Here is an 8,525-nt window from a genome sequence, read left to right as displayed (position 1 = left end):
AATTATTTTTTTTCAATGAGGGCCCCCCTCCCCCCCCTTCTCCCCCCTTCCCTTTTTTTTTTTTTTTTTTTTTTTTTGAGATGCATCAAACTGTAAGATGTTTTTAAATTTGCTCTGAGAAATGATGTTAAGCTACCTGCTGAACTCCCTTTTGAAATCACAAAATTTGGCTAGAATGATTTCCAAACGTTAAACCTAAAAATTGGTTTAAACGTGTACAAATAGATTTTTTTTATATTTATTTTTTGATTTTATTCCTGTAGGTCACGACATCATATTAAAATTGGCTTAAACCCTGATTTATTTAATTTACTCTGTTAAATTAAATACATCTTTTGTAATTTTTTTTGTAAAATACTACAAAAAAGAATTTTTGTTGTATTTTAAATTCCTCACCCTCTTCTGGCACCCACCACCCCATACACAACCTTCACCTTTGTAAAAAAGCTTTTCATGTTGAATTATCTGTGCTCCCCGCTTCCGTTTAATCGACCACCCCTTTATAAAATTTTTGGCGGCATCCCTGTTTATGTGTTCCGGAGTCTGAGACACTCTGGAATCGTGTGTGCGTGTATGTGTATTTTCTGCCCCTCATCCGCCCACTTCCAAACATTTTGTCATCATTCGGGAGTCGTATCAACATGCGCTGACAGTTTTGTGTCACCTTATGAATTTTTGACTTGTGTGATGTGCGTAGGTGCGGGCTGATTTGGAAAGACTATATGGGCAATGAGCCACTGGTCTGGCTGCCAACCATACAAGAAAAAAAAAAGAGGAGGAGGAGGAAGAATGAAAAAAATATCTTTAGGTGGTGTGTTTTGTAGGGAGAGGGAAAAATGGAAAGCCTTCCTTTTCGTATTCTGAACATACCTACTCATCCTCCACCTACCCCCCCTCCTCTCTTTCTACTTTCATCCCCCTTGGGGTTTGAGCTCAGGAGGATGAGTGAGAGTGAGCTGATGTGGAGGAGATGCAATGCAAGGACATGTGATATATATATATATATATATATATATATAATTTTTTTTTTTTTTTAAGTACATGTGTCATAATGACACAGTTGCCCTGGGACTCCTTGATAAGGCTGAATCCTTGAGCATCACCTCCGTTTTGGAGCCGAGGCGTAACACCCAGAGCGACGGCGTTTGTCGTTGCGCCGACGACATCGTGACCACAGGGAACAGTTGAGTTGCTGTTGCAGAGAGGGGGGATTTTTTTTTTTTTTAAATAGAGGTTTTCAACCCCTAATGAGTCTGTCGGACTCTGGCAACAGCGGTGAGCTGTACACCCTCTGAGCTGCCTTTAACCCAATTACCCAATTTATTCTTGGAGTTTTGTATTATTCATTTGTTCTTAGAACATAGAAACTCCTCTTCATGCTGTGCTCTGACCAATCTTTTAATGTGTTATTTAGATATGTGGGTGCTGTATCTAATTTCCGTCAAAGGGACTTCAAGTTTGCCGCTTCCCACGCACATAGGAAGCGTGCAAATTATTAAAAGTGAAGATAGTGGAACTAAACATTTCATCTAAAGTTCAGCTGTTTTTTTTATGTTTAAATGTTGTTTTATTGAAGATTTCTTTAGCTAAATATATGTGTTGGATTGGACAAACCACCTTGCTAACATTTTGGGAAGCTTTTACTTAGGCTATAGGCTAAAGCAAGTGTGTGCATGCATGTGTATGGGGTTCAGGTGGTGCAGCGGGGGTCTCTCAGACCCCGACTGAGATGAGAGCCACAGAGAATCGACACAAACCCCGCTGCTCCTCACCCAGAGAGGCTGCAACAAACAAAGACGCGGGGAGGCGGAGGAGGCAGCACAGATATACAATTAGAGCATGTCAATAAAAGCGCTTTCTGATAAACGCCCACAGGAGGCGTGCACCGTCATAACTGCTACTACAGGACAGAATGAAACCAACATTAAACCGAGAGCTTTTTATGCACGGCACTTTCAGAAATCTGCGTTTAAGTACTGTTTAGGGGCCCGGTGGGAAGCAAAGTGCCGACCCAGCAATGTGAGAGCCAAGTTCTCTCCTGTTGAGCTGCTGTTGACTATGGGCTGCAAGGTACATTTGTGTTTCACAACAAAACATGAATATAGTCTGATTTAGCTGCTGTTGGAATCTGATTATTTTGCAGAAGAGCAGTTCTCAGATTACATAGGACTTTTTCTTATAAAATAGATGTAGTAAAGTTGCTCAATGTTAGGTTTCCTTGCATGAATGCACATTTGATTATAAACTCAAGTTACATTTGGTTTGATATGCATTTATTAGCAAGCTCTGTGACAGGCTTTTATATTCAAATACTGGTGATTTGAAGTGCGAGAAGAAAAAAGTAGCTATAAAGTTAAAATAAAAACAAAAATGTTAAGCTTATGGTAATATCCATTCCTTTCATATCCATAAATTTTTTATGCCTTTGTGCACATGCAGAATCTACATTATGCTGATCTTTTAGTTTTGGGAATAGTCTAACACTGACTGTTACAACTACACCTTATTCTGTTTAGGTGACATCCTATTCATAATCAAAGGGGATCAATATCATGTTGGTCCACTCTGCAGTGAAAGCAGCTGTTCTTGGTAGGTTATCAACCAGGGTCACCAGTGCACTGCAGAAGTGCAAAAATCTTACTAAGTACTTTTCATCTAGTTTCTTGTGCAAATATCTTGGTACATGTGAAATAAGACTAAGCCAACTCGCATACAACTTTTCACATTGGTTTTAAGTCAATAATTCTTTAATAATGATGAACATGTACTAGTTGCACTGGCATAATGTCGGAAAAATGCTTTGTTATAAGTGTAAAAAAAATCTACCAGTGGAACTAGTATATTTTTAAATCAACATTTTGGAATTATTGACTTAAAATAAGTTTCTAGTTTCAGGGAAGTATTTCAGTTAATCACAGAGCTAGATAAAGGTATCTAGGTAGGTAGGTCTACCTTAATGCATACCCTGACATGTCAGTGGCTTAGTCCATCTTTCTTTTTCCATGGTAGCTTCTTGAGAATGTTCCCAAATAGCAGAGTTTAGCAATAGCTGGGACTCCTCCATATTTTGTCTTGGTGCCTTTTTTTAAAGTTTCCCTACAAAACGTTGCTTTTAGCACTTGGTTCCATTCATAAACACTCTGGATGTGTTCAGGTGCAAACCAGCGATGTTACATATTTACATGGGAAGGTGTGTTTAAATCTCTTCTCAGATTTCATAGCAAATTTTATGTCCTCTTTGCAATTAAACAGACTAATACATAACTTGAGATTTTTTTAAAGCTAGACTTGTGGATATGAGAGAAAATACCTGTTTTAATCTAATCTTCTTTGACAGACATCGAGGGATGATATCCTGTTGCAATAACCTTAACACTTCTAGTATGCAGTGTTCTTTAGAACTTAAAGCCACTTTTTTTTGAGTGACGCTGAGGCAGATGGAGGATTGAGGAGAAGAGGATAGCAACAAGGTACAGAGGTAGAGATGCTTTAAAGCTGCTGGCACCTTTTTGATCCAGCTCCCTGTTTGAAAGGCCATAGCAGATCAAACGGGGCAGATCGACTCAAATAGTTCACCTTGTAAAGGGAAAAGACGGTTTCGATGGCACACAGATGTGACGGGCGGCCGCGGATGGAGGCGACGTGCCACCTTGATCTCTAACCTTTGCTTCGTTAGCTAATGCAGGATCTTTTCTGATTGTAATTAGCACCTGCTTTAGGAGCTTTCATGGCGAGGCAGAGGCCATGTGGGCAGGTGGCTCCTTGTCCGAGTCCAAGCGGAGGAGAGATATTTCTGCCGTTTTGTCAGCAATTAAAAGAATTTCTTCAACCCAATTTTCCTCTGCTTCTGTGGAGCACGCAGCTTGTGTTTGGTGTCCCAATTGGCCAATTTCTGCCGTATGTTCTGTGCTGTCTGAGCAGCTGAGACAGAAAAATAATCAGTTTCTATACTGCATATATCCGGTTGTGAGTGTGTGTGTGTGTGTGTGTGTGTACTAGTGTATGCCTGACCTATATCTCAATAAGTGAGTAGAAAAAAGAATCCCTGAATGTCCTGTTTTTGCAGCATAAGTTAAGTCAGCTTGCCTTGTTAGTTGCATATAAACGCATACACACGTCTTCTTTATACGCTTGTTCCCTTTTTGTACATCCAAAATCAGAATTGCATCATTCTTTATTTTTTTGCACATCTCTCTTCTACTTTCTACGCTTCCAGTTGGATGTTTTGTCAGAAGTTAACAGAAAAAAAAAGTATTTTCGCTGCACTTTCATTATGAGTTCACAAAGGGTCACCTAAGTTAGAGTTGCTGCTTTAACTACAGTTTTATAAGTCTAATGCTGTGATTCCATCTGTAATTTTCCACACCAGGCTGATCTGAACCTTTCCATTGGATTTCCGGTTGTCCTGCTGGAAAGTGAAACTTATTTTTTTTTTAATTTATTTTTAAGGTTTTGTTGGCTGTAGTGGCCATTATTTGAAAGTGGTCAGAAAGGAAAGTGAGTAACGAGAGAGGGGGAAAACATGTGGCAAAGATCATCAGGCCGGGAATCAAACCTGCAATGGAGGCATTGAGGACTAAAGCCTCCTTATGTGGGCTGTGCTTAACGCCAGCGCCACCACAGCATCTGTGGAAGGTAAAACTTTTGACAGGTTAACTTCCATTATGGCCTTGTTTCACTCAACCAATCTTTCTGTCCACTTTTCAAACCACTTCCTGGTCCATTATTAGGATTAGGTTTTTCATTTTTCTAGGAGAAAATGTCCCCAAAAAATACATAGAGGTTTTTAGTTATAACCTGGGACATACATGTTAAATGTTAGAAGGTATGAATACATTTGCAAGACACTGTGTATATTATTTAATGCCATGAAGAACATTACACTATTCCCATTTACCTGCTGCAAGGATTAATTTTAACATGCTTCATTTGCTCTGGGAGGCTGCAGTCTAAGAGAGAGCAAACTGTTTGAATGCTTGGAAGTAGGCTCAAAGTCACATTACACCTTGTGAAAAAAGTTTAATTTTCCCTAATTCTTTTAAAAGAAATCACAAAAGCATTTGACCTGAATGAAACCCGCCTTTGCTTCTGAAAGAGCTGCAATATGCTTCAAGAAAATAATTTTATTCCACAGCGAAACGAGAGATTTAAAGACAATGGGATTTTTTTTTCCTGTGTCAAAGTAGAGAAGAAATGACCATGAAGAGGGATTGGAGAGGTCCGTGAAGGTGAAAGGATTTGTGAAAAGCGGTAATGTGTGCTGTCTTTGCTTGCTGCCAGAGCACAATGAAGAAGGGAGGTGAAGTGACCAGATGAAGGAGGCTGAAGAAATTGGAACATTGGAAGGGTGAAGAGGTTAAATGGAAGGGTAGTGATAGATCTGACTCTACAACCTTTTTTGGCTTTTAGTTTTGGTCAACGTTTGCAGCATCATAAAGATGAAGACCAGAATGAAAACCCTGTTGGCCTTACTAAGCTAACTACCACATTCTTTCCTATAGCTAACAAGATTTTTACAAGTAATGACAAAATCAGCATCATTGCATTTGTAAGCCTCAAAAAACGATAAATAATGGGCCAGATTTGGAAACTTTTAACATTAATTTTGGCTTTTCATACATTTAATGGTACCACATCCATTAGTACGATATGTAAAAAAAACACTCCAAATTAGCTATGAAGACTTTCTTATTCTTCTTTTCATCAAGCCATTTGAACGCAAAAACTTTTACCTTGATGTAATATAACACGTATTTAAAATCTACCAACTCAGGAGACTGTTCAGCTTAATGATGCGTTCACACCAAACACGTTTTGAGCATCAGGTGCGTCTGGTTTACATCAAAAGTCTATGTGGAGGCATGTCAAGCGCTGCGTGATTTGAAGTGTTTGTATCCATTAGCATTGAGCCCAGGTGTTTTAGCTTCCTGAGCTGCATTTTCTTTTGAGTATCTTGGATGCAACCAGTAAAGAAAAACAGGGTGAAGCCAGTAGAGCAATGAAGAAAACATGTCAGGTTAACAAACTGATAATTGGAAAAACAAAAGAGAAAGGAAAGGGAGTCAAGAGGGCAGTGTCTTCTACCTTCATAGTGAAAGGAAAAAGTTTTACTTTTATTATATAGTATTCTAGAAGTCATCTGCAACTTACAGTTATTCGGGAAGAAACAAAGGTAAGAAAATATATTGTGCTGTAATATTTTTATACACATTCCAGCCAGTTGGGACCTTACTGAATTGGTGCATTTTCTACAATACATCATTTTGGGTCAGGGACTCCCCATTTATGGAAATGTAATCAATCTAAAGTTCTTTTAAGTGTTTGTTAAGGGACTTAAACAATGTAAGCATCCATTTTTTCTTTCTTGCTTGGTGTCTGGTGTATTCTTTTGTGAATAAAAGTTTGATTTAAGCGTGTACGCCGCTGGTGTGTTCAGTCTCGAATAACCTGTGCTGGAACTTAACTATAAATCAAGATCAAGTCTTTTTGTTACCAGTGTTTTGGATAACTTTCATAAAAGTTTTCAAGATGACTAATTGCGATCACATAATGAATAAAACACATTTATGGCCCGAAAAGCTGTGACAAAACTAAAACTTGTGAACAAGCAAATCCCAAGCAAAGAAAGGACACAGGAGGGCAGAAAGAACTTATAACTAAGGAATATGTCAGTGTATTTGCCAGGCTGCTGACAAAACCAATTTACCAGCTGCTGAAAAATATCAGGTCATCAATTTAATGTTTTAACCATTTTCAGAGATCCCTGTTGGCTCTGCTAGGAGGAGGCCGCAGTAAAACGACGGGCAGGAACGCTGAGTCAGCTCCTATAGTGACACTCCCCTAATCATCACACACATGCTTCTACGCGCACACACATCTCATTTTGTTAAGTGCTTAGTCATACAGTGGGTGTGTGTGTGTATATGAATGGGGGAGTTACTATAATGTTTTGCCAATGACTTTGTGCGTTCAGAAAGGGGATCAGAGAGCCATATGTGATGCATATTGTTTTCCATGATCAGAGGCATTTCTCTCAGGTTCAGCGCTTTGCTGAAGGACGTAGCAGCTGCTGTCCTAATGAAACATCTGCAGAGTAAGCAGATGTGATCTATTTTAGCCCATTTGATTGTTTTGGATTGTGATCAGGTAATTGACTTTGCAACAAACTGGCCGTCGATAGGGTTAGCGGGTCAGGACAATCGTGCTTCGGGAAGGGGTAGAGTGCAAGACTCAGTGGCAGGTGTCTGGCTTTAGCTTTGCTTTTATAGTTTTAGAGTGATTGCTGGAGTCCCTAAAAGTTAAGATCTGTCTGTCCAGCTTCAGTTTTCTCCTCTTCATATTCATCTGGACTCTGCAGGATGGAGGAGCCTCGCAAGAGACAGGATTGCTGCAGTTCTGATATAAATGCTTCCACTCATCAATAAAGCCAGTCGCTGGGTCAAAAACATACTCCAGTCCATTTAAGCCACTGCAAGCTTCTCTTTCTCAAAACAGTAGTGCTAAGGCATCTCCCTAGCCATTTAAAAACTACCCCATGAATCCCCACTTTTATAAGCTTGCAATGCTCTGGAAGCCAATATAAAGGCGACACAGACAGGCAATTTAGCCATCGAGAAACACAAGGGGCTACAAATGGACTTAAATTGGGGAAAAAGTGTTGCATTTCACTTTTTTGGTGAAAGCTACAGTGACACAACCACAAGAAACCTTTGATTAGCGAAATGACTTTACTGAATAACTTGTGTCCAATGGGACTGTTACTTTCTGTTTTTCTGCCCATCTCTGTTTTTTTGTTCCTATTCTCAAGTAGTTTGGGTTGATACTGTGCCACTAGTTGCTTTGCCCTCTCACCTATTCATTTTTATCAAGCTCTTCTTTATTCAAGAGTATTGCTAGTTTTAAAAGAAATGAAAAGCGAATGGAAATAAATCATTATGTTAAAATTAAAGATCCACAGAGAAATAAGCTGCTGACTGAAACTGTTGTTTTCAGGTTGATTCAGATATTAGGTTATTTAGAAAGAGTTTCTATGACAGTTCAATACATGTCTGGTTCATCTAGAGTGTGAAGGAGCCAGAGAGAGCAAGTCCATCATATAACAGGAAGGCTGAACATAACACAGCATAGTTTTGTTTAATCTTTTTGAGCCTTGATCACCAAAGATGCTAGATTTTAAAATTTTGGGAGCAAATGTGGGGCTCTACATGTTTCCATTGGATTCGTGTACAAATTGATATTTTTTGTTGCTAATATAGGTTGCTAAAATTTATGAAAATGTACTAATTTTCATTTTGCTTTAAAATGGCTCAACCCTGTTTTACACCAGTTCTTTCTGCTAATAATACAAAGAGTTAATGACCGCTCATATGGAAAGACAAAAAATTTGTATTTTAAATGTTGATCTTTCTTTTTTTTTTTTTTGGTTCTTAAAGCAAAAATGAAATCAGCCACAATTCGTAACTGCAAAAAAAAAAAAAAAAAAAAAAAAAAAAAAAAAAATTTAAAATAAGAAATTGTTCACAAAT

At 38.6% G+C, this 8,525-nt stretch overlaps 1 long non-coding RNA gene across 2 annotated transcripts in view; it reads left to right on the top strand.

Annotated features, from left to right (window-relative positions):
* LOC106959189 (uncharacterized) overlaps window positions 1-8,525 on the top strand; it is a 38,629-nt gene that overhangs the window by 15,944 nt on the left and 14,160 nt on the right. Inside the window, exon 3 of one of the 2 annotated variants that reach the window (XR_001427296.1) lies at window positions 5,187-5,470. The exons of the other annotated variant lie outside the window; for it this stretch is intronic. This is a non-coding gene — a long non-coding RNA (uncharacterized LOC106959189). Of the gene's footprint in view, window positions 1-5,186; window positions 5,471-8,525 lie in introns of those variants that run through there. 2 annotated transcript variants of the gene reach the window in all.

This window comes from Poecilia latipinna, unplaced genomic scaffold, assembly GCF_001443285.1.
Source record: "Poecilia latipinna isolate Pla-1442-1.1 unplaced genomic scaffold, P_latipinna-1.0 Scaffold1054, whole genome shotgun sequence".
NCBI lineage: Eukaryota > Metazoa > Chordata > Actinopteri > Cyprinodontiformes > Poeciliidae > Poecilia > Poecilia latipinna.
The sequence above is the reverse complement of the archived record's forward strand: the minus strand, read 5'-3'. Positions and strand labels throughout refer to the sequence as shown.